Source organism: Emydura macquarii, unplaced genomic scaffold (assembly GCF_026122565.2).
Source record: "Emydura macquarii macquarii isolate MOO-44397 ecotype Brisbane River unplaced genomic scaffold, CSIRO-AGI_Emac_v2 contig_1263, whole genome shotgun sequence".
In the NCBI taxonomy this organism is placed as follows: Eukaryota; Metazoa; Chordata; order Testudines; family Chelidae; genus Emydura; species Emydura macquarii.
The window spans coordinates 976786-1004145 of record NW_027131400.1 but is presented as its reverse complement, the minus strand read 5'-3'; the positions used below and the strand labels follow the sequence as shown (position 1 = coordinate 1004145).

The 27360-nt window shown below is 39.2% G+C and overlaps 1 long non-coding RNA gene across 1 annotated transcript in view; it reads right to left on the bottom strand.

Annotated features, from left to right (window-relative positions):
* Nucleotides 1-26906, bottom strand: part of LOC137154603 (uncharacterized) — a 38467-nt gene extending 11561 nt beyond the window's left edge. Inside the window, exons 1-2 of the long non-coding RNA XR_010920247.1 lie at nt 26787-26906; nt 9148-9262 (exon numbers count right to left, since the gene is read on the bottom strand). This is a non-coding gene — a long non-coding RNA (uncharacterized lncRNA). The remainder of the gene's footprint in view (nt 1-9147; nt 9263-26786) is intronic.
* Between the last annotated feature and the right edge of the window lie 454 nt (nt 26907-27360).

Below are 27360 nucleotides of genomic sequence, written 5' to 3'. Positions count from 1 at the left end.
TGATACTGGGGAGCATGAAAAGCAATGGTCTCAGCAAACCAGTGGCCTACCCATGCTGCATTATCAGAGCTTTACTTGTTACAGGCAAGTATCTACCTTGGATGTTGTACAGACTCGCAACATTACAGGTGTAGTAAGAAGTGAGAGCTTAAGGCCTGTAAAACAGGCTAAGGCCTAAATGGAAAAAGCCGAGTGAACAGAAGTATAAGGGGTCACTCAAGTTAACTGAGACTGGTATAGGAAAGTGCTGATTCTGCAAGGTAGAAAGACTGCCAAAATATTACTAAAATATGTAGTGGGTATAAGAGGTACCAAGATACTAACTCTCTGAAATGACACTTTGATGGGTAGAAATGATACATGGAGTGGCGGTGCCCAAATCAGCCAATCAACGGAAAAAGGTGGTATTAGACTACGTCAGGAGGGTGGCAACTACCTACGTGAAAGGGGGCAGACCGAAAGTGTATGTAACAGTGTATAAAAGAGGGTGTCAGAGGGAATACCGGTGTCCGGTCTAGGGGATAACGGAAAGTCCCGCCGTTGGACCGAGACCATTGTAACTCCGCCAATATGAAACTGACCCAGAGATACTCTGTAAGTCATTTCTCATTGTGCCGCACGCAATAAATGCAGCTTGGGCGCCTTCGTTACTCAGCTAATCTGTGGTCGTGTCGACTTATTCGATCGTGAGAGCCGTCTCAGTTTCCTGCGCAGAGCTGGGACAGCATCTACACAGGGACACACGCACACAGCCTACACTGATAAACATCGGTAACCAACACACCGAGTACCACAACAGGGACAGAATTATGGGTGTTTGGGATATTTTAACACCACATTTCCATGTGTTCCTGAGTTTGGTTTTGGAAAAGGTCAATCTTAACTTTAGCATTGTTCCACGCTTTCTAATGTTTGCTTATTATGAGTAAATGACAAAGTTCTTCCAAAATTCTCTGGCTTTCAGACATGTGACAAGTAAAGATTGTTGACATTTTTCTAATGAAAAAATGGTTCAAAATATTGATGAAATATTTAATGAAAAAAATTGTCATCACCAAAATCAGAACCTATTTTTCAGGTTTTGTTCTTTTGGGGTTTTTTTTCGGTTTTTCATTTTTCCTGCCTTTGCCTCTTCTTCTTTTTTAATTTTTTTTTTTCCATTTCCTCCCCCTTTTTTCCAGTGGCATAATAGGAAAAATGGTCAAGCAGGGATAGGAAGGAGAAATGAAAAATGTTTGATGGTGCTTTTGAAAATCCCACCCGTTATATCTTTGCCCAGTGAATTAGAATGAACAAACGAGTCCCTTTGTTTGATAATGCATTTCTGATTCTTGCAGTTTATTTGCTTATCCATGCAGGGCTTTTTGTTTTGCTCACAGGTGCATATAAACTATTTACCAAGTTTAAATAAAACTTTTTATCTTCTACAAATGTACTGTATTCAACTTTTCTCTAATGCATAAAACTAAGTGCATTAAATAATATGGCATTGGATAACAGGAAATGCATCTCTAGCCAGAGATGTGAATAGCAGATTAAAAGAATCTTAGATTTGCTTTTAGCTTGCTTTGATCTGGGACCAAGTAGAGTATGAGCAGCCTAAAAAAATAAAAGGGGGGGAGAGTTCATTCATTTTCCTGTTTCAAACAACACTGTTTTCTTAGAGAAGAGTGCTATGACCTTGTTTGTTGTTAATAGATTGTTATATTGGACCTTTAAAATGTAATAAAAGCTTTTATCAAAATAAGATAGTTCAATAGTCTATGCTCAGCATACAGTAAAAGCTTTCTGAAGCTTCAAGGTATTTGACTGTGGAGTATAATTACTCCTTTTTAAATAGTATAGTCAGGTTTAAATCTGCTATCATTAAGCAGGAACAACCCACAGTAGTGATACTGGGAGCTGAACCCAAGTACGTGAGGGCAAGATTTGGCCCTATGGCAGATCCCTTAGGAATATATCACAATAATTAAGTAATCTTTAGATGTCATTGGTGAGCTATATATATATGTGAACTTGAAAGACTACTTATCAGTTGGGAAGAGAATTGCCTTTGGTGAGTTTAGTACAGTAATTCACAGACCTAGAAAAGAGAAGAAGTAGTCCTATTCATTCTAAAAAATAAAATAAAAAGCGGTCCTATTAAATCTTCTCAACCAAGAGGTTTTATGCATCACAAAAATAGTGATGGTTTGGTCAAAAAATGCCCTTTGAAAACTACTGGAAGCAAAGATCCCCTGCCTAATTTAAAGGTCATCAGCGGGTTGCACTGTTGTAACTGAAAGGAGAATTTGCCTGCTCATAATTTATTCCATTGATTGTGGGTGTATCTACCTTACTGCTGTCAGGATTCAGAGCGGAAAACAATAAGCATTGGTTCTTTCCCACACAACCCACAGCCTAAGGTCTGCCCACTCCTGACACCAAAATGAAATATTTTCCGTAGGAGAATGTTCAGATCTTTATAATATTCCTCTTTTCTTGCATTGTTTCTGTTGAGCAGTGAGCTAGTTAACAATGTTGATGTGCTATCAATAGGCTTCAGAGTTTATTGCATCCCGTTGAGATGAATGCGAGTAGTTCACATGGTCTCTCAAAATGGTTGTTTCAGGCTGGCTGGAGATTCAGCCAGACATCATCGTTGCATCACTTATGCTGAGCTCACATTTCAAGGTTTATATTTGCAACCCTAAGGAATAATCAGCCTTTTTTTAAAAATGAAATTTCAGCAAAAATTAGCGGCAGCCTTCCGGGAAAATGGGAAATTTGCTGATTAGCATCCTCTACTATACATAATCACATTGCTCAGGAGTTAATTACTTAGTGACAGTCCCATCTTCTAGCCACTGGCCTGAAAATAGGCTATAAGTGCTTATGCTAACAGTTAATGGATAGTCTCTTTTATTTTGAGTTTAGAAACGTTTGTTGTTAAGCAGATGGTCATGAATTCTCTGTGTATGTGCGCGCGCACTCTTATGAATGACTACACTGAAGATTAGCACATGCATTTTCTCTGTGTTAGGTAGGACATTGGCTGATGACCATATCTTGGTTGTGTGACAGAAGTGACTAGTTAAAATATGTATTTAACAGGTAGCTTTGGTAATTCACGTGTACCGCACCTTCCCCTCTCCCAATATCGCACTGTTGGCAAACATGACAAGCTGTATGATTTTAGCTTTAATTTGATGTAAGGGATTTCCCTCACAGAACTTTTGGATTGTCTCATACCAAGCCAAGTTGGTGGGATGTGTTTAAATTTCATAGTAATGCCATGGTGAAGTCTGCTGTGGTGTTTTTGCTATCAGATTACTTTGTAGGCTGGATTTGATGAGAGAGGAAATAATGATAAAAATATTCTGAAAAGGAATAGGTAAAATGATTTGTATGTCTCTGAGATATCAGAACACTAGAGGGGCAAGCATGTAAAGTTCCCAAAAGAGCAGATGATTCTGTTGAGGTCAAAATTGCAATCCCTTGAGAGTACAAGTTACATATACAAAGTAAGTAGTTAATACAGAGGCTGTAATAACAAAAGCCAAAAATGATGTCTCATAAGTGTGCTATTCAAGGTTGGAATATTTTGAATGCTCAATTTTATTTTCAGTACTCTTGTTGTGTTTTAGTTTTGTTGTCTTATTTTTTGTGCCTGTCTGAATATTTTGTTCATGTAGATTAAGGTTAAGGCACTGGCAGTGATGGCAACTGAAGTCGTCAATTCTCTTCATCAGAGACCCCTTTGGGCAAATGTAAACTTGCCAACAACATGTGCATTCTATTGGGATCTACAGTTGAGCTGACTTAAATCTTTTTGGTGTAATCACTTTAAACAAAATAAAAAGAAATATAAGATTATTGTTACAGATTACAGGGTATTTCCCACCACCATTCTTTTTCCCAGTATTGATAGCAGGTACTATTTGAATAAGGTAACAAATTAATTGTGGCCAAACATAGTAGTATCCTGGGATATTCAGAGATCAGCACGTGTCCAAAAACTGATGTTATGCTTAAATGGATTAACCTACTCACATGTTTTTGTTTTTTAAAAAACACCAACACACAGCCTGTTTGTAGCCTTGGAAAAATCAAAGACATTTTGGGGAAATGTTCTTTTGTCAATACATAGTGAATTATTATATAACTCCTATTGGGACTTATGCACAAATATCTCCTATGTAATGAGATGTGAATGTCTCTCTCCTTGTACCAAAAGTGCTAATTTTCACATGGCACCATGTGCACTGGGACTGAAAATAAATACAACTTCTACATATTTTCTGATGTACTTTTCTAGCACAGTGCGGCCTGTAGGGTGAGTAAGGCTTAGGCCCATGTTTGGAGAACAGTCAGTGCTCTGACTGGGCAACTCTGCCTAGTAAACTTCTGTTACAGTACAAGGATTTGGCTTCAAATCATTCAAGGGCTGAGGATATTTTAAAATGAAACAAATACAGAGGGCCAAATTACTGCTCTGAAACCAGTGGAGTACTGGGGCCAGGGAGGGGAGCGTCCGAGTGATAGTGCATGAAGGTGATTTGTCTACATAAGGCATAATGTCTTTAGGGATGGTGGAGAGACATGCTCAGCAGTTTCACTTGCCAGAAACTATACAAGAAGTATTGTGTGCACTCCTTTAAGCACTCCAATCACTAGATGGTGTGGAAGTCCTTGGGTTCTGGACTCACCTGCTGTGATGGTCTTTCCTTTTGGAATTTGAAGTACTGTCAGCAAGAGGGAGGGCAAGCCACTATATCTGGCTGCCGCCTGGAAAGGTGAACTGGAAAGGGGCTCTCTCTTCCCCCACCAGTGCATCCACACAGGGGAAGCTAATATTTGGCTATAGATTTCTGTGAAGACTGTTTCTCCAGACCTGCCTTCCTCTTGTCATAGATTATCAGCAATACCATTCAACTTCCTCCTTCCCCACTGCAGCTGCACTCTCCTTAATCTCTTGCTTTCTTGGGCTCTGTACAAATTCCATTGCTGACTCAGTTCAATGTTGGTCATTCTAATTTGTAGAGAGAGCTCAGGAAAAGACTTACAGGCCCTAGTCAGGGACTCGTGACTTTAGCACTCATGCAAAACGTATCAGCAAACATGACAGCCAGGAAGTCTAGTTCACACTGCCGTAGCATTAAAACTGCCATGGAAAACAGTTGCGCCACTGCAGGGATGATGCTATTTACACTGATGAGAGGGCTTCTCCCATCAGCATAAGTCTCTGACTTCCCGAGAGGCAGTAGCTAGGTTGACAGGAGAATCTGCAGATCTGTACTAGGAATTTAGGATTCTCCTGTCAACCTAGCACTGTCTACACCAGGTGTTAGAGCAGTTTAACTGCGTCGTTCAGAGGTGTGGGTTTGTCACACTCCTGAGCTACATAGTTATACCAACCTAATTTCCTAGTCTAGACAAGGCCTAAGTCCTCTGAAGTCAGGAGAGTTGCTTTTTACATGGTGTAACAGTGGAGTCAGGTTATACAGTATCCTCTGGCTTATCCTAATGGGCTGGGAGACACCAGAACCTTTTGAGCTGCAATTTCACTGATATAGAAAGACAGGAAATGAAGGGAGTATTGCTGATGTTTGCATAATACTTTGTGCTGCTGAAAGAGGATTAGGTCCCAGTAACTGCAGTGACTGCTCAGAACTGCTGTACAAATACAAAGCCATTGATTAGCGCTAACAGGCACTAAGAAGCTAACTGAGAAGTTATTAGCAGGTGATTAACATAGTGCTAAATGGTGAACACACTGGGCATGCCAATAACTAGGATCTTCAGATAAAGGGAATTTGGACTTATATTATATTTGAAATGCTCACCAGTCTTTTACCTTCTTATCTGTTTATCAAAACATCTCCTCTGTTTTCCGAGTAGGTTTTCTGGACAGCAATTCATCTCTCTCTGGTTTTTTAATTGCTTTGCATTCTCTGAAACACGTATCTCTGAATTCAAAATTTTCCTTCTACAGCTATTTATACACTTCCCCAGGAGTAGTTCAGAGTAGATAATGCTTGTCAGACAATAGATACTAACCCACATGAATCTTATTTATCATTCCTGAATTGTTTCCTAAAACAAAGTCCACAAAAAAATAACCAAACAAACTACCAGTGAAACAAACCTGTGAGTTTGCTGTTGCTCAGCAAATCATGCAAAGGAGCTGTGATATACTGTTCATTTCTTTTATATTCTTAGAAGCAATTAAATGATGAAGTCTGTATATTCTGTCAGATACGTAGAGTCTTCCAGGAATCTAATTGTTGCATCAGGACAGCCACTACAAATATTTCCCTATTTTTACTTTTTAAGGACCTGATCCTTCTGAATGGGTTTTTTCCCATGCAATACTCTCTATGAATTGATTGCAATTAACGCACAAGAGAGAACTTGGATGAAACATATTAATCAATTATAAGAGCGGTAATGAAATCTCTGTAGCCTAGTGTATTTAAAGCCCCTGCTTCTTGTTTCAAAGTGGTGAGTATACATTTCTTTTAAGTTTTAATTATAATTTTGCTTAAATATTTTGCATCAATGCAGTTATTTAATTTTCAGCTTCTTCAAGAGGAAAATAAAGAACCATATTCTCTTTTTCTCCATGGTGGTATAAATCTAGAGTAATTTCACATATATTTGTAGAAATCCAGAGATGTTCCATAGATTCTGATGGAGTCATTCTGCATTTACATTGGTATAATAGATCAGAATATGGCTCAGTGTTTGAAAATAACTATTAGAAAAGGGTTATCTGTTTAAATGGTCAAGTTAATCAATATAATTAGCATAGTCTCTTATCCTCAGTTTAGTGTTCCCCTGCATGCAAATATGAATCTTAGGTACAGGAGTGAGATGAGATTGTGGGGCCCTACCAGTTGCTTGTTTAAACATTAAACAGCAAGTACTTTTCTAACACTTTTTTGGTAATTTTATATGGGTGACCCCTTCTTTTTCTAACTTTGCTTTTTTTGCACGTGAAATGTTCTGGATGGTTTTCTACTCCTGATACAGTATATCTTTGCTAACTAGTGGCTTGACACAGTTTAAACATAATGGAATTTCACTGAAATGTGTTTAGCCTGATTTTTCAAGAGGTGCTGAGCCCTCATAGCTCCCACTGACTTGTATAAGACCTATGGATACTCAGAATCTCTGAAAAACAGGCCGTTTATCCACCATTGAGACCTACATGCTCAGTGTTTCTCATCTTTATCCAAATATTGGGTCCAGTCCTGCTCCACTGAAGTTAATGGGAATTTTGCCATTGGCTTCAATAGGAGCTGGATCAGATCCATTGTCCCTTTTTGAATCAGTGCAACAGAAAGGGACAGGTGTGTGTGTGTGTGTGTGTGTGTGTGTGTGTGTGTGTGTATACACACGCAATATTTGTATTAGCTTAGTTCTGCTTGAATGTTTGACATCAGAAATGATAGAAGCCTGCAGCAGTTGTCTATGACAGACTGGGAAATGGATCCCTTTTTATTTAAGGCAGACCATCTGTTTAACAAGATAAGTATTTTGTGTGCTTTGTTTTGATGTTCAAGTCAATAGCGGGACATGCCTTTTAAAAATATTACTTTGTTTTCTGCCCTTCTCTGATAGATGAATGAAATGAATGGGAGCTAGTGAAAGGAAAATATGTTCAACACACAGTAACCTGGAAAGGCAGCACAGCTTCTTACTTGAAATGCAGAACCATTCCAATCAGTTCAGCTCATGGAAATAAAACAGGGTGCTCCAGCATGCTGGGCACAATATACTGTGAACTTCAGCATTTAAGTTGTTTACAAAATGTGAGAGTGCCTTTTCCATGTGTAGCATGCAGAATTTAAAACACTGGGCTATCTTGGCTTTCAGACTCCAGGCCATCTTTCATTGCAGATTTGCATTGTTTGTCAAGCTTTGAGCATCATTTCTTTTTTTTTTTTTGGCTTATACTTCAGGTGGCTTATATGTAAAATACAAACTTACAGTTGCACGACTTCCTTTTGCTATCTCCTGCTACTTTAAAAAATGTCAATTTATAACAACATATGTTGCATACGCTACCAGATAAATAATACTCTAGCTAATAGTCAGTGAACAATAAATACTGGTATGTAGTAATTACTCCAGTAATTGAAGGCTACTGCCAATTTTACTGATCTTGGTTTTCAGCATCAAACTGCCAGTTGGAAGGAGAGGCAGTTCACTTAAAGAAAAAGTTGAAACTATAGCAGTCATTAGTTTTTGCTGCTGTTCAGTTTGAAGGAGACTGCCAATACCTTTGCTCTGTCATTGTTTATCATAGAACACCCCAACACCAAAAGGTCAGCACAATGTAACATTTAAAGAACATGGGAAAGAACCACTGTGGATTGTGCTTTAAACTTAGCAAGCAAAATGTCAATCCTGCATGCTGTTTTGTAATTCTGCTCATGCAAAGATTTAAGAAGCTCTTCAGAATAACACAGACTTACCCAGAGCCATCAGGCTTTAAAGGTTTGATTGAATGTAAGAGATTGTCTCGTGCCCAAGAAACTAGTCACCCTGCCTAGAATCAAACAGCCAGTTCTTCTACAAAGTCATTTACACAGCTGAGCTGAGGTGCTCACCTGCAGGTCTAGTTATGTTCCAATCAAAGAAGGTCAATTATGCTTATTTGCACCATGTTTTGCAGTGAACTATTAGGAATAAGAATTATCTTGGCAGTCTCATTTCACTATTATAATCTAGTTCAGATCTGAGTCCAGGCCTAGTTTTCCTCCCAATTATTTTAGTGTGAAACAGGAGTAGCTTCACTGATGGTACATGAGCATTTAACGGATGTAAATGGTATCAGAATCAGATCCCAATCCTAAGAGGGGAAAAGGGAAATGAAATAATGATTTTGTCTTCCCCAGTTAACCAGTGGATTCTTGCAAGTCCTGTTAAATTAGTACATTTCTCATAAAAGTGATCTAGACCTGCTATGTGTCCAATCAAAGCTAAACACCACATCTTGAATTTCGATGATCAAATAAATGCAAAGATGTGCTCGTGGAGATCTAAAGCCCCACAACGATTCCCAGAAAATATTTGGCAGATAACGTTAAGTATTGAACTAGAGAACATTTGCACATTGCACACTGATGATTTGAACGCAGAAAAATAGGCTACATTTACCTCCAGTCCCCCCACTCTGCAATTGTGGACATGGCCCTTGCAGAGCAGATCCTCCTTTTGTTGACTTTCTGTAGCATGTTGTCCTTTGGAGCAGATCTGTACCAGGGATTTAGGCCTAAATGAGAAAGTTACACAGTAATTTCCCAAGCTAATTAAACATTTGTTTTAAAAAAATCTCCCTCATATTTTCATAATTATGCATTGATCCCAAGGTCAATTCACTGCTAATAACAAAGGGCAACTGCTTGGCCATTACATGGGTACACAGTATGGCAAAGGGCACAAAGAACCTCCCCTCCTTTCCCAATTCCTTGCATAACCCCCACCTTTTCTAGAATTGGAATGTGTTACAGTATACACCTCATGCACGTCACTTTAATGTGACTCTTAAGAACAGAGGAACAGCCATGCTGGGATAGACCAATGATCCATCTAGCCCTGTATCCTGTCATCCAACAGTGGCCAATGGTAGGTGCTTCTGAGGGAATGAACAGAACAGGGTCAAATGATCCATCCCCTGTCACCCATTCCCAGCTTCTGGCAAACACAGACTAGGGACACTTCAGAGCATGGCTTTGCATCTTTATCTTTACAAGCATTCTCTCTGGAATCAAAAGGACTTTTGACATTTCCATGGCAATTTGTTTAATTTTGCAATCACCACTTGGCCTGTTCAGACTTTTTGTACTTCCTTAACCTTAATGTTGTGTATAAAGTTTTTTTTCACATTGTGACATCTGTAAAATCAATATAGAAAACATGATATTGAGGATAGCCAAGGAGCAGCGGAAAGAACAATACTGGAACATTTAACACACAAAGCACCCTGCTTTCCAGACATGATTAAATAGACCATGCTACGTTTAAAAAGGTGGTTTTTTTCTTTTTTTTCTTGCTGTTATCATAAAAAGATGCCTTAGAGGTGTGATTCCACCTTCTACAAGAGGGTTTTATTGTTTGTAATTTCAAACCAGAGTAATTGAGACACTGAGAAAGGAACTGGAGAAAGAAAATAGGAGCAGTTGGGATGGCTATTTAGGAAAAAGCCATTATATGGAAGTATGATTTCAATTTAAAAAGTTATCTTCTTGTATTATTTATGGTAAACAGAAAATTGTGTGACCTCTTTGAGGTTCATATGTGGAAGCAGTTTGAGAGGGAAAATATGCTGTTGAAATACTAAAATTGAAGTCAACTAGAGACAGCAAGAAAAGGCACGAAATAGTATGCACGTGGCACTCTTAAAGATACACGGAAGGGTGCTATGGGACTTAACTAGCTTTTCTTTTCCCCAGTGCTCTGCAAACATCAGGCCTACTTGTGGGAATTTCTGGAAAGCACTGATCTGTCATGCAAAGACCACCCCCTCATTTAGTTCTGAAAGACATAATGCTATTACACACACTAAACTACAATCTTAAGATTAAAAGTCAAGCAATTCAAAAGTTAGGAAAAGGTTGCCAGTGTAACTTGATTTCAGCACTTTTGCATGTATGCTGCATGAGAATCTTGTTCAACATACCATAAGTTTGAACAGGAAGAAACCAGTTTTCCTGGATTCAAGTCCAATGTCTTAAACATATGAAAATTCCTTTGTCTTCTTGCACCCTTCGGTCTCATTCATTGTCTATTCTGTACAATGAAAGAGGCAGCAGGCCTGTAGATATATGGTCATGTAATTAATGGCCAAGTAAAATCAAATATTTGGAAAGACAGTTCCAGCTATGGGGAGAGTCTGAGATTTAGCCCCTGGTAAGATTACTGAATTGGTTAAACAACTTGAAGCAGCCATTAAGGGTGCAAAATTGTTTTCTCCTATACAATGCAGTGACACTCCATAGTACATTAATATTGAGGAAGTAAATAGATATGTTGGGGGGAAACTCATATTTGCAAATGGCCAAAAATAAAAGCCACATTACCAAGGAAGAAAAAAAGAAAAGGAAAAAAAAACCCACACCTGTGGAGCTGTCAGTCAGATAGCTCATATGGCAGACTTTCTAAAATACCCTGTAAAAATATTTTTCATTCTGCCCATTGCCTGCTCCTTTGCTCACCTTATTTTTCATTAGATTTTGTTTTCTGCCTGTCATTTTCCTTTTTTCACAGTTTCACCCAATCATGTTTAAATTTCACTCATCCTTTCATAGCCACAGTATTTGAGTGTGTTTGAAATCAGGAAGGAAAGATTGCCCATTCCTCTCATGCTCCTGGACTATTAAATTCCGTGGGACTTCACTGGGAGCAAGATCAGACCCTACAGAAGAAGTTAAAAAAAAACCCAACCTTTTTGTTAATCATAGTTTAGGATTGAGGACATCAGAGATTTTTAACATGACCCCTAGGCCAAACAATCATAAAGAAGGATATATTGTTCTGGGAGCTTCATCAACCAGCTGCTCTTTGAATTGCAGCTGGTATAAAGTAAAACACATTAGGAACCAACCTTAAAGAGCTCTAGGGACATTTCTTATATCATAGCACTGCCCCCCTTTAAGCACACAATAGTTGAGGTTATAGCTGTGTTTTGAAACTCCTAATTTGAAAGGTTTATATTTTAGCAGTTAAGAACTTGCTCGAGGCTCATACTTGCCCTATTCTACAAGGTATCAGTAGCAGCAATGCTAAAAAGAGAATGGTATATGTTTAGCATCCCATCCCCTTATTTTGTTGCAATCTGTATTCCTTTCAGTTCTAAAAAGACTCCTTAGATCAACACTTTTGTGACAGTATAAATAAATGTAAAAGAAAGGAGTCAATGAACCATCGATAGGTATGTGCCTTATTGATTAACCTTGTTGTTATCACCAATGTCCTCCCTTCCTTCCTCCCCCTCCCCCATTGCCTATTGAGTTTACCCTCAAGGCAAAAGTGGAAATGTCTGCATAGTTTAAAGGAAATTCATCAAAAGGTTGTTACAGATCTTTTAAAAATTACTCTGAAATGTTGGCTTGTGTCTAACAGTCCTTTATGTTCCACTACCTCAAAACCAGCTTGTTACTTGTCCTCCAAACGTACGTTGGCTAGAGCTGTCCCCTATGCACTGTTTCACTGACCTGAGATCAGCAGAGCAGATATGTGCTCCATCCCCCGCTCTTGCCCCATCATACCTTCCTCTCCACCCCTTGCCCAATATGCCCTTTGTACAAGGTGGGCCAGGATTCAGAACTTAGTAGAAACACACAAAGACCTTCAGGACAAGTAATGTCACTTATTATATGCATGTACAATGTATAGCACAATGGGACCCTGATTTCAGCTGGGCCCTCTAGTTTTTATTGTAAATCTAATAACCATAGTAATAATCAGAGCTGGGAAATGATTATTAATATGTTTACTAATACTGATATAATCATAAGATGTTGCACACCTTGCATCTAGGATATCTGACTCTTAAGACCCTTGTGACGTAGGGAATCATGGTTATCCCCATTGTACCGATAGGTAAGCTGAGGCACAGAGATGCCAAGTAGTTTGCCTGAGGTCACACAATGAATCAGTAGTGAGTAGAACCCTGGAGGCCTAACTGACTGTCTAGACCAATTCCTTGCCCTGCTAACAGGAAGAAAATTGGCTGGTTGTGAGACAGTAAAGGTATATTGAATATAATACATAATGCTATATCTTAATAGAAAAACTGCATCAGGGATAGAGTGGTAATCTTAGTTCTGAGTTTGCTTTGGTTAGTTTGTTAGAATCATATTCTCATTTGAGATAGCTGTGTTTTATACCTTTGTTGGCATTTAAAGGGGAATTAATCAATTGATTTAGCATAATATGAGACCCAGCTAATAATTGAAGGCATTTTAACATAATATGAGACTAGTGCAGGCTTCAGGTTTTGGCTAATCAAAAAGACCCTAAAAGTTAGTATTCAGAGTCTTGATTCACTGCTGTGTATTTCTTGATTCTTCAGGTCAAAAAAATATTTTTGAAGGTCTTGTAACCATTGTACAAAACCCAGAAATTGTCAGCATTTGCAAAATGGCAAGTGCATAGAACACTCAAGTGAATAGCATTTTCAGCAGCACTATCGTCTTTTTTTATCTCCTCTTGGAATTAAGCAGGAAATCCTACAAACAGCTGCCCCTAAGAACATGCTGAATGACACTTATGCTGAGTGTTTATGCTTGCAGAGTGGGGGCCAAATTAATTTCTGATCTAACTCCATGAATATCAGTTGAATCACATTGGGAAGGAGTTTGACTTTGAGTAGAAGTTTAAAGCCCTAGAAAAGTTAGTGTGAAGAACAATGATTAACTGACCTGTTAAAAATAAAGGGGGGCTATTTCATTGTAAAATGGAAGAGGTCTGAAATCATATTCGGAGTTCTGGAGCGTGTGTGGGAAAAATGAACAGTTTCTCTCAAGCCTGGCATCTTCTTTGCTTTGGATGGCTCTTCTGTTCATATTTATGTGCTCTCGGGTGCTGTACTTACGCCACCCAGTCTGAGGAAACCCTGGCACTCTTGCAGAGCTGTTGAGCTCCTGAGATGCAGTTATACGAATTCAGAAGGTTCACTGGGGCTAGGGAAAGAGAGTGGGCCAGGTATCTTTAACTAAATGGTTTTAAACTGACATGTTTGTGGATCTTTGCAGTTTGGACTGATTCTCATTTTTAGCGAACCAGTTTGCCTATCCCTAGGTATTAAGTAACATTTGAAAGGACTATTTGTGTCGAGTGGTTGTCATTTAAAGAGTCATAATTTTACCAGCAGTTACCACATTGTGATATCTGGAATCCTTGAACTTGACTCAGGAAATAATTGGCAAAGGTTCACTTTTAATTAATACCACAGTATTTCCAGAAAACCTTCCATCCTGTTATCAGTTAGCTCATCTATTTCAAACCACCCACCCACTTGAGGTAAAAGAGGGTATGTGGTTTAAATAGAACCTGCTCAACCTATCCTTAGCTGTGGTAATGTTCTCAGTTAGCTAGTCATCCTTTTGCTGAGCTAATCATATGTATTCAGACCTATCAAGAACAATTTGTGGTCCTGGGACATCACGTTTACTGGGGCCCCACCTGCTCCCATTTCACAGATGTTAGACATTTTTGGAGACCCTGAGTTCGGGGCACCATTAAAATTGTTCTCCTTATCCTTCCATCTCATCAGCCTTGTGAAAATGTATTCATAACCTTCCTATTGATTTTTTCTCCGCAACACTATTTAGGAAAAGAAGAAAAACTAGCAGAGTATAGGTCTTCTAAATTCTCGCTTCAAGTGAAGTGAAAGGAACTCAGAAAGTTAAGCAGCACATGATCTCCAGAGCTATATTCATTTAAACTCTTCTGGCAGCAACAATAGTGCCTCTGGCACTGAATGTCTCCTGTGCATTCCTTGATGCTATCAGTTTTTCTGATAGACCATATAGCTTCTTCCTGTTGAACTGATTTAATCAAAGCAGACAACTACTTCTTAGCTTTGTTTTCTGACATTTGGGTAATTCTCCATCCATTAAAAAAATTAATATCTAATATTTAAATCTCTTCTTCATAACATGATCAGCCTGTTTAATAAATGAAAGTATCAAAGAAAGGAAAATGAATGTATGCAGATAAGCTTTTACTTTTCAAATGGGGAGGAGGAAGGACGGAAGGACCTTGTTTTTCTTTATTTTTATAGTGATTCACCAAAGAATTCCCCTTCAGACTTAGAGAACATCGCCAATTAATGGAACTTGTGGATCCCTGTGTTGCCTAGACCAATGGTTTCCAAGCTGTGGTCTGTGGACCACCAGCAGTCTGTGGAGCGCTTCATGGAGGTGAGAAGAATCAATTAAGCAATAAGGGATTGAGGCACTGGGATGTCAAATGGATTAATGAGACCATCTCCTTGCTCTTATGCAACAGTGCTCAGAATGAAGAAGTGCCAGCTAGATTGTTCATATTAATGTATTATTATTTCTATTCTATCCCACTTTCTAGGTGTTCGTCAGAAGTAAGAAGAGACAATCTAAAGCCCCATTCCTGCTCCTTTTAATGATGGTACTCCTATTGATGTAAATGGCAGCAGAATCTGGCCCTATATAATGACAAGCATTTGGAACTGGCCAAAAACAAGAATTCTGTTTGAAAAATCTAGAGGTTTTGAGATTGGTTTTAGTTTCATGTTGGAATGAAAATGAGACCTTTAAAAAAATTGTATGAAAAAAGTATATATGAGACACACACACACACACAAGTCAGTAACCTATGCATAGGACCCTCCCCTGGGTTGTTAGGGGAGTTAGCTGCAAATCTCTGCTCTGCATAATTTGGAACAGGGACTTGAACTGGCATCTCTCAAATTCCTGGTGTGTTTCCTGACAACTGGGCTATTTGCTTACGCTATGGCTGAATTGCTGTAAGACCTCTAGTGTAGCCACTCTTAGCTGATGGGAGAGAGTCTCTTTCTTTTCTTTTCCCCCAACCACCCAGAAATTACATCCTGGACCTGAGACCTTCCTGACAAAAGTTTTGTCAAAACTCATGTTTTCACAAAATTTTTTAGTATCAACTCCTCTTCATTTTCAGACAAAACACATTTAGTTCTGATACTATCTTTACATACGATGCTCTTGTGTATGTTTGTACCTTTACATTGTAAGCTTATGCTCCATTAACTTTCCACCGGGTTCCCCTTAAGGCTTTTCCAGGGAGTGATATGCTTTCCTCCCTTGCCCTGCCCCTCTATTTGCAGGCCTCTGGACTCTAAACTCAAGATATTGTAGAACTGGGGGCGGGAGGGGGGGGGGGCAGTGTGCTAGGGAAACTGCCCTCCTTCTGTGTAGGAGAGAGATCCCTGTGGAGGGTCAATATGAAATGATTAGGCCCTTTGAGCTGTGTGGATGAAAAGGGCAACATAGCTGCAGAATATTATGATTAGCTCTAATTACATCCATGTTTTCCAGTCACAGCCATAAACTACTCATGCTTTGCTCTTGTGACTCAAGACATAGCTATAGAACTCCTCAGTGGAACTATAGATTTCCTTCATATAAGTGCCCCATTATTCCTTGTATCCATGAGCTACAGTGGTCAGCAACATTTTGAGTGTGGTGTCACTTTCCAGGGCTTTTCATCTTGAATGTATATTTTGTGCTCTAATAACAGCAGATAGGAAGGGAATTGGAAGGCTTTCATCTTGAACACGCCGCCAGACAAAGTATCCTTTTTTCTTGCTTGCCAAAAAGCCCAAGAGAAGCAGTGGGGAATGAGTCTGGATTTGATCCCCAAAACAGCACATTGTTGGAGATTTTACTTTACTATCTTTCAGTTTGTGGAAGCCTAACAGAAAACAAAGACAGCATATTAAGCGTACCCAGGAATCCACCAAACAGAAGTGATGCTAATGCTCTACTACTTTATTGTATGCAATGTTGTTGTAGCTATAACAGTCTTGGGATATGAGAGAGACAAGGTGGGTGAGGTTATATCTTTTATTGGACCAATTTCTGTTGGGGAGAGAGACAAGCTTTTGAGCTACACAGAGCTGAAGTGTAAGCTTGCAAGCTTGTCTTTCACCAACAGAGGTTAGTCTAATAAAAGATATTAGCTCACCCACCTTGTCTTTCTACTTCTTTATTGACCACTTGAGATGCATTCCATGTGTGGGCAAGGTTGTGCCCTGCTTTCTTCTTGTAGGTCATGCATTATATTGGTGAGCTCTTAGCTGTAGAGATATGGAGGACTCAGTAACTGCAGTCTCTGAGTACTGTACACTGAGTACAGTGCATCAATTTTTTTTTGTATTTGGAGCTTTTGAAAAGTTATCTCTAAAACCAGTTTGGGAGAAAACACATGCTCTAAAAATTTCAAGAAAGTTTTAGATGTGGCATGAATGAACGATGGATGCAGTATCACCTGTGTTCTTCGTATTTTAACCAAATCAATATTTTACCTAATTGTGGAGAATGGTTCAGGGAGCAAATAATGAAGGTTGGCTCTTTCTCAAACCCTGAGTGGTGGTGTGTAGCAGAATTAAATTCTATAAATCAAGCTCTCTCACACTCCCCCCGCATACCCTTCTACTTTCTGCTGACTCAATAATCCCTTGAAGTCTAATAATATCTTCTGGAGGCAAATCAAGCATCTCCTATCTGTCAGATACAAACAGCTGTATAAGTACCATGCTTGTACATCTGAAGCATATTTCACATGCTGACTACTGCAATTGAAGATAGGATGGAAGAAGAACCCAGAAGATACACGAGGGGACATAGTGCCCTTAATAACTTTTAACTTTCGTACTGTTCTTGTCTTGAAGTAAATCTTCAGAAAGATCTTTGTGTGTGCGCCTGTGCGACACTGCTGGTACATAATTATGTGCCAACACTTTGCATCTGCAAACACCTTTGTGTGCCCTTTGAAAGTTCTAACACCTGAGTGCAGTAGTTTATCTCCTGTAAATGTTAAGCTTACGCTGTCAGGCTGCAACTTATGTGTATGTGTTTGATCTGCAAATTGCCAGATACTTGTATGTGCACATGAAATTTTGCCTGGAGAGTATACCCCTTCTCCTTTTCTCATAAAAGTTAATCACCTCTGAGCCTCAGTGTCCCCATTGGTAAAATGGGGAAATAACTAATATTTACACTTATTTTTGAGGTGCTTTGAGCTCTTTGGATCAAAAGAGCTAAATCTCATTATTAAATTACAACAAAAGAGAGTCCTTAACACATTAATCCCACAGTGACCTAGGAACATAGGGTAATGAATTTCAGAGACAGTAGAAGATGCATAGCATTGAGGCTGTGAGAACTAGTTGATGAAAACTCTGAATGTGTCCATTCAAGCATGTTTAGACATTTTGAACAGTACCCTGAAGGACATTCTCCCTCAGTTCTTTAAAGCCCTATATCCTCCTTAAGCTATAGCTTGTGCCTAAGGTTACTGCACATGAGACAAGTTCAAATAATCTTGAAGCATCTGTCCCTTCCATTCCCTTCAGCATTTTGTGAATGAGGTCACTTAGTTTCTTCTTTTCCAAAGAATAGAGGCCCATTTCTCCAGTCTCTTTTAAACTAAATTCACTGAGTTCCTTAATCTCTCTGGCTGCCATCTGCTATAGTTTCTCCGTTGGTTGTAGATTTTATTACCCAAATCCAGGTATAAATTTGCATAGTTCCATTGTGTTCAGTGGAGCTTTACCAATTTACAGCAGCTGAAGATCCAGCCGTACCATGTCTTATAAAAAGAAAACAAAAGAGCATTAAAATCTGGTCTGAGTTTTTTTTATACTGTGAGATTTATTTATTTCAATAGACACTGTTTTGTGGGTTTTATAGTTCTAGCCAACATTATTCCCAGATCTCCCTTCTTATCTGTCTTCTGTAGCGTTAGACATTTAAGAACAATATTCTTTTTTTCATATTTTTAGCCCCCTTCCTTTTCACTATATTAAACTCAGTCACTACACTTCTCTCTTCGTCACTATGGCCCCAATCCAAACCCCATTTTAGATTGGGCCACATATGAGCTATTCTGACCACAATGCAGGAAAAAAAGAAAAGAAAAATGTTTTCCTGTTGATCATTCTTAAGGGCTTGGCTGAAATGTTATACACTTGACTGGTTTAAATTACAAAGGAACGTAGCACCGTGTTTTCTAAATGCCTTTATCACCAAGCTTGAACCTGAAAAAGGATCCCTCCACTTCTTCACCTACTGCCAGTTTATAGCAGCTTGAAGTCCTATGTGCATCACCAGAGCAGACCATAGAGAGCTTGGGGATGGGCTAACATCTGGCCTTCCAGATGTCGGTACAGCAAATGGAAACTTTGTATGACTTCAGTCCCGTCTGGATAAAGTATAACATTATCACTGCATTTTGGAATTAAACAGAACAACTCCAATGATTTCATGTAGTAAGGTCAAAACTGAATCTGAGCAAGTGAGTAGTAAAGTGAAGTTCAGCTTTAATAAGTGTTTTGAAGGAGAAAATGAAAGGCATCAGATGGCTGTTTTATATATCGGACAGTAATAAGTACTGATGAAAACAAGCTGGGGCAAGTAGGTCAGAGATAATTCTAGCAATGCAGTCAGAGAGTAACTGATGCATCTACTGGAGGCTCTGGCATTCCCACGAAGAGATGTATCACACATATTCAGAAAAAAAAAAAAAAAAAGAGTTAAAAGTGCAAACAGTGTTAATTGATTTGGAGTATGCTTGCATTTCAAAGAGATAACCAAGGGCAAGCACGTATTTCTCCAATCAGGGGTTTGAAACAACAAATGCTAGAGAATATGGTAACTTAGACGATATTTTCCAGTGTCTAATTTACCAGTTTAAAGTATTCAAATGTGTGTTTGTAACCAAATAATTGACTCATCACCTTGCTAAAAACAGTCTATTTTAAAGTGTTGTTCGTCTGGCTTAATGGCACTGGCTAAAATGTTGAGTGGTCTATTTCTCAAAGCTGCTAATGTAATGCTATTAGCATTTCTGTTGCTAAAACAAAAGGGGATGAGCCACAGGATTGTAATCTGGGTTCTTGTCTGTACCTTGAAACTTCGTTCCAGAGTTCAGAGGTGCCGAGTTTCACCACTATTGCTAGTTTGGGCATATCTCTAATCATTAGACATTCCTATTGCATTAGAGAGCATCAGTCAGGCCATCATGTTGAGTGATTTGGACATATGTCAGTTTGACTGGAATTGTCCTTGCTCTCACATTCATCCAATTGCCTGCAGTCAACCCTGGTGATTTAAATTAAATTCCTCTCCCAATTCCTTCCTGGTGATTTAAATTAAATCCCACTCCCAATTCCTTCCAGTGTCCTTCATGCTATGTCTTGTTGTCTTTGGTCCATTATTATTTAACATACACCTGCTTTTTTCTTTGAGTAATAGATTATGGGCCACACCCTGTTCTGCACCCTTACTGCTTTGTGCTGCTCCCATGATAGCTGAGTTCAGCCCAGAGACTTTTCTAATTTACAATAGTGACTGGGCCAGCACAGAACCCAGGATTGGGTTGGGGAGGGTGCGGAGCACTTCTCCTGGATGGCCCTATGATTTTCCCTTGATTATTTCCATGATGCTTTTCATTCATTTTCCATAAACATGCATGTTTTGCAAGAGTCTTTGTGGAAGTCTCAGGAAACCTCATGTGACTGTTCATGCAATCAGTTACTTCTTCAGGCCTCTCCTCCTTTTTAGAAAAATGGAGCCCAGACAATACTAAGTGACATATTTTGTACAGTGTGAATAGTGAATTACAACTGGGTGCACACTCTTGGAAATAGTCACATAAAATAAGTTTTGTAATTGTTTCTTAACTGGCATTTGTTTCTGTGCAGTGTTCAAATGATTTTGAATAATGAGTGTTTGGTAAAATGTGTAATCTGTTGATAATTCCAGACAAATATTCTGATATTTTACAGGAAAAAAGGGTTAAAATATTGAATAAAGCAATACAATATAATTCTGCCAGCTTTAGTTCTAAGATGGTGAATAGTCTAGGAGCTCTAATTCAGTGAGGCCTAATTTATAATGACCATACCTGTGCAGTGGTAAAGTTGCCTTTCCTACTACCTGAGGAATAGTTTCAGTCTGGAATTCAGACTTGTTCCAGATTCAGAGATTCTGATCAATGCTTTTTGTTTCCCCCTAAGCTGATTATTTTAATGTTTTACTGATTGTCAGTCCAACTCCTTTGATTAGTAGGTTTCAAATGGTTCAAAATAGACCAGTTATAATTCTGGTTAGCACTTGAAAGTTCAGTCATTGATCACAATCTCAGTCTTGTCAACCAAAGCTGCCTGTCCGTTTAGGTGGCTAATCAAGTATTATATCAATTAAAGTGCTTATACTAATTTAGAATGCCCTTCACAAAGACCATTTTACTGACTTAATTACTCTTTCCTCTGCTGTTCACAAATTGAGGTCATTGGCACAAGTCTTCTTGCATATTTACTAAGAAAATATTGGCCTCTCTTAGTATGCTTACTTGGCACATTTGGATGGATATAAAAATATGCCAATATTTGGCCATCCTAATTATCAGAAACATTGAAAACCTCACTTTAAAGGCTGTTTCTCTTTTTTCCATTGTTAACCTCAAGGCAAGAATGTTGTTTCCTACAAATATTCCACATAAATGTCCAACAAAGAGCAGGCACATTTGAAACAATTTTGAAATGTACAACAAAATTGCTGAGGGGGTGATAGTGGGGAATATGTTGTAAAGCATAACGGTGAAAGTAGCCCATCATACTTAATATTTTTTCTGTCTATGCCACAGACAGAAATGCTGTAGTCAGCTTTTATAGATATTTTATATATAAATTGCTAGACAAAACAGACAGCTGAGATGTTTTCATCTGTATAAAATTCTACTGAATTTACAGCGATAGTAATGGTAATATTGGGACTCATTTCCATGAGAAGGCAGGAAGATTAGGGATCTCTGATTGATTAATGTTTCAAAATGTGTATCTCTGATCTAAATCATAATCTGGAAGGGAAGGTAGAAAATTCTCATTCAGATTTATTCTTATCTCTCTGAAATAGGATTCTGAAACTCTTAAGAGTTTTCTAAATGTTATGTTCAAAAACTCAAACTTTCAAATGGCAATATAAATTATTAAAAGATACAGTATCTATAAGCATTAACATTCTAAAAAACCCAGTGTAACACAACGTGGATTTATAGAGTTTTAAGGCCAGAAGAGACCATTATGGTCATCCAGTCTGAACTCCTGCAATAATATCAGCCACAGAAATTTCACCAGCAGTTTCTGCAATGGAAGGAAATAATATGCTGTATTAAAAGAACAAATGTAACGAGGTGCCTATGTAAAATAAAGGAGGGATTTAAAATTATTTAAAAAAATAAATAAAAGCAGGAAAAAGTGGTGATGAGCATGGTATAAAATGTTTATAGCTCTCCCTCCTCTCTGTTCATTTTAATATAATCTAAATGTGCTGGAATTTATTGTTTTCAGTGTTGTTGCAGCCTTGTCAGTCCCAGCATAGTAGAGAGACAAGGTTGGGGAGGTAATATTTTTTATTAGACCAACTTCAGTTGGTGAAAGAGACAAGCTTTCATGATACACAGTACCGAAGAAGAGCTCTGTGTAAACTGGACAGCTTTTCTCTTTCACCAACAGAAGTTGGTATAATAAAAGATATTACCTCACCCACACTGGCTTTGGAATTTATTGAAAGAATGACTGCATTTGGTATAAAACTACCTTGAAAGTAGTCCTAGATGAGATGTGAATGAACAGTTGTGAGAATGGTCTAATCCAATATGTGGGAGGATATTAAATGAGCATTTCCTGATTTATTTTGTTTTATTCAATATTTGGGTTTGAGTTTTGCAAAGCACACAAAGGAGGAGGCACAATTGTGAGGCAGAAAATTTAACTCTCTCAACAAATGTTTTCAGAATTATAGCAACGTATTGAATTCACCTGTTAAATGTACAAAACTAAGGGGAAAGGCCAAGGTAATAAGTGTTCTAATATCATTCCAAGATAGTTTTCAGCTGACATATGTTGTACAAGCCTTAGAGTGCATAAACCTTGTCTTTCCCTAACACCTCACTCACACCCACCCAGTCTTGTCTGATCTCATCTTTCCCCATGCCACATCTATTTAAGAGACCAATTCTTGCAAATCCTTCCCCTCTGTTTCACACCCACAACTCCCATGGGAGGATCAGATAATTATACTGTATCTAAACTTGTCAGGGCAAGAACCTTTTATGTCTTATTCACCTGTAATGTACCATGCACCCTCATGGTACTAATGAATGAAGTACATATTCACAGCAAATAATCATGCCATTAATATTTGGTTGCAAAAAATGCCATGCATTGTATCTTACTTTGCATGTCTTCTGGAAAATAACGCAGTTTCCTGAAATGCTCCATCCATGAGCAGGGGCTTTGGAGACTCAAATAAAGAAGAGGAACTTTATTTATGAAAGCTGGGCTGTATATCAATGGAGGAGCAGAAGTCTGGTGCAAACTTTGAGCTTGAAGCAGGGATCAAACAATGTCATCTACACAGCTTTTCAAACTTTCTGTTGGCGCTGGTGCCTGAAAGGAGCTTGGAAATTTGATTTGCTACCAGTGTAATTCTGTATCCCCATCTCTGTTACTTTAAAATTCAGTTTACATTCTCTTCAACATGAGATGCAGCTAGCTTTTAAGTTCCAAGATCTGGTTTATTTGCATCATCAGCTTGCTGACTTCCCGAATCAACAGTTCAAAGGACTAATACCAAACTGCTATTTTCTATAACTTCTTTCATACAAATTGTATCTCCAAACACATTACTTTAGTTAGTTTATAGACCATCTACCCATGGCTGTAGGTACCCTTGGCAATATATAATAGTACAGTTATTAGCTTTAAATGATAGGGCGAGAGAGAGATTAAGGGATATGGATCATGGAGAAGATATTTCATATGAAATTGTCATAGGTCCATTGACTTCAGTGGACCTTTGACAACTGACATTAGTTTCCATGTTGTCAAAGTCTGTCCTCATTTACCCCATTGTAGTGGGTAGTGTGACTAACAGCAGAACATGCTCTTTTTTCTTAAATGTGAAATCTCTTTTTTTCTCAGTTTCAAAAATAAACCTTAACTCAAAGTAAATTAAAGTACATAAATGCACAGCAGTTTAAATTTCAGTGGTTATATTTCAAAACACAATGGAGAAGTGGAGTGCTCGTAGGAAGGATGATCTTGTAATTAAAACAGTGGACTGGGATTCAGCAGAAGACCCATCGGATGTCCTGGTTTGGTGCAGATCAGGGTAAGATTAGAAAAAGGGAAAAAAAAAAAAAAAAAAAAAAGCAGAGATGACGTTTGCGGACCTCATGGAAATCTCAGCAGCCGCACAGACAGAGCAAAGAGAGAGGTGGCTGACCATGTCCCATAACTTGGGACAACTGCAGGACAATGATCGCAGCACCACACAGGAGATGCTGCAACTCATGCGGGACCAGGCAGACATTCTATGGCGTCTCGTGGACAGAGTCCTGCTGCAGCCCCTCAATAATGCTCCTCAACAGATGGCTATGCCCCCTTCCCCCTCCCCAGCCCCCAATAGGTCTTGGAAGAGATTGTCCAGGATGCATTACATGCTTACCTCCACCCCAGATGTGAGCAGAAAGCTGCGGCGGCCACGCTGAGTGCTGGCCAGCAAGCTACCATCCTACCCCTGGAGACAGTGAATGTTCAGTGGAGGGAAAAATCAAAGGCAAGCAATACACGGGGGGTGAGGGGGGATGATCATTAAAGGCAAACAGCATACAGGAACAGAAATCACTCCTGCATCTCATTTCAGAACCTCATTTTCAAAGCTTCCCCAGTGCAAAGCGCTCCGTGGTTAGCTCTCTGTGTAGTGCTGGCATCTGACTGCTCATAATTGGCAGCCAGTCTTTCTGTCTCTGCAGCCCAACCCTGGGGGAACCTTTCCCCCTTAGCTTCACACACATTATGAAGAACACAGCAAGCAGATATCACAGAAGGGAAGTTCTTCTCACTCATGTCCAGCCTAGTGAGGAGTCTCCTCCATCTACCCTTTAAACGCCCAAAGGCACATTCTACAACCATTCTGCAACTGCTTAAACTCTTATTAAAACACTCCTTGTCACTGTCAAGATGACCGGTGTATGGCTTCATTAGCCAAGGGAGCAAAGGGTAAGGATCACTATGGGCACTTCCACACCCCCAAAGTGAATTTTTTGGTCTGGGAAGAAAGTGCCCACCTGCATATTAGAAAACAGCCCCAAGTTACGAAATACACGCGCGTCATGCACCTTCCCAGACCACCCCACATTGATGTCTGTGAAATGACCCCTGTGATCCACAAGCCCCTGCAGGACCAGTGAAAAGTACGCCTTATGGTTTATGTACTCGGTCACTAGGTGTGCAGGAGCTAAGATAGGGATGTGAGTCCCATCAATGGCCCCCCCGCAGTTTGGGAAGCCCATCATGGTAAACCCCTCCACTATGTCCTGCACATTTCCAAATGTCACTAGCCTTTTTAGCAGAAATCTATTGATGGCCCTGCATACTTGAATCATGGCAGCTCCCACTGTAGATTTACCAACTCCAAATTGATTCACAACTGAGCGGTAACAGTCAGGGGTTGCCAGCTTCTACAGAGTGATGGTGACTCTCTTCTCCACCGTCATAGCTTGTCTCAAGCGAGAGTTCACGTGCTTCAGAGACAGTGCCAGCTCTGAGCACAGTTCGAGGCAAGTTGCCTTTTGCATACGAAAGTTTTGCAGCCACTGATCATCATCCCACCAGTTCGTGCTTGTTTCCCTGCACCAGAACCTGCGCTCCACGGACTGCAGATGACTCGTTACAGCCTGCAGCAATCTGGAATTATTCTGCTTGAGGTCTTCTAGCACGGCAGCCACGGAGACATAGATGAAGCTTCTTCGCATTCTTCCTCTAGTTCTAAAGTAATCCAGGATAAGCCTGTGATGTATTTGTCACGCTCACAATTAGAGAGCAGAGTTCAGCTGGCTCCATGTCTCTGCAGCAATGGCGATCGGGGGGAGTAAAAAAACGGCGTGAAAAATCCTTTTCCTGTTAGTTTGGGGGAGGAGGGGGAGGGTAGGGGAAGCACTGTTGCATCATGGGACAAAGACACTCGTCCCAACAGCCACCGTGGCTAGTTGCATCGTCGGATAGCTATCCACATTGCACTGCTTTGTCATTCGTATTAAGGCTGGCCAGTGGGGATGCAAGAAACCAGCACAAACACCGTAGTGTGGACACTCTGCTGTGATTTCTATAAATCGGTTTCTGAAAGTCGAATTAAGCTAATTCGAATTAACGCTGCAGTGTAGACATAGCCTATATTTGTACAGTGCCTGGCATAATTGGGCCCTGATCTCAGTTGGAGTCTCTGGGTGCAATTTGAATAATATTAATATAAATAACTAAAGCATGTGTGAAAGGCTTCTTATGTGCTTCTGTTTTGTGGCGTTTGTGGAGGCAGCATGTGTGGTTCAGCAATGGGTGATTATATGTTTTATTGAATGGGTATTTAAAAGTAACAATGGTGCATGCCCCAGCTGCAGATCTGTAGTTAACTAAAAAGAGGCTGTTTTTCCATCATAACTAGCTCTGAGTTCTACAAGAAAATGTGCAAGAGGCTTGATTTTTTTCATTTTTCAGCCAAGTACACAGCATGCACCTGTGTCACTGTAAGTCAAACATCTGTAGCAGAACCCTAATGCCTGTAAAATGCAATACTATTGTGACCTGTGTCCTACATCTCATACATAACAGAAAACAAACATAACAAAGCCTGTTATGAGAGAGGCAAAATGTGAAGCATATTTACACAACACTCCAGAAAATGTAACTATTACTGTATTCATTTGCTGAGAGTGTTGATATAAATCAGATGTACTTCTCAAAGTCCATGTTTTGTTCAGTGCTTATCCTTCTGTCCTCTATCTCTAAATAAGTATTTTGCCTTCACAAGCTTTAAACATTTGTGGAAGCCTAAAATCACAAAATCAGAATCTGTCATCTGGCAACAGCTGGATTTTCCTGCTACGCTAGCATAAAATGCATTTTTTTATTTTCCACATAGATTATAGAGCAAAGATATGTAGGTAATAAATTATTTGTAAACTCAGACTATCAATGGATAATTCATGTTACTTACCAGGTGAGGATATCTGATCTGGTAAAACGCCACACAAAATGAAATCCATGATTAAGCATATTTGCCTTTACACTTCAACTGTAGTTTCAAGGTTTTTCATGCAGCCCTGTTATGTTATGCTGGAAGAAAGGGAGGCCAACAACTGACACTGGAAGCCGGAAAGATGGGTGAGGTAAGATTTTTTATTGGACTAACGTCTGTTGGTGAGGGAGACAAGCTTTCAAGTTACACAGAGCTCTTCTTCCGGTCATGGCTACAACAATACTGCATACATCACTGAAAGCAGGAGTCAAAAGTGTCAAATTGAATACCTGTTGTGTAGGGAAAAATAACAGTTGAGATTTTAAAAAATCAATGCCTAAAATTAGGCTCTTAAATCTTTATTTAGGTGTTTAAATACGAGGCTCAATTTTCAAAAATGCTGAATACACATCAGCACTCTTTCTTCAGTCTCTGTAGTACATTTAAGGAATCACACATTCTATATCCAGCATAGAGTGTTTATTCAATGGAACCTGACTGGTTTTAAATCCATTTTATAAACTAAAGCCTCTTGTTTTTAAGCTACGTGCCA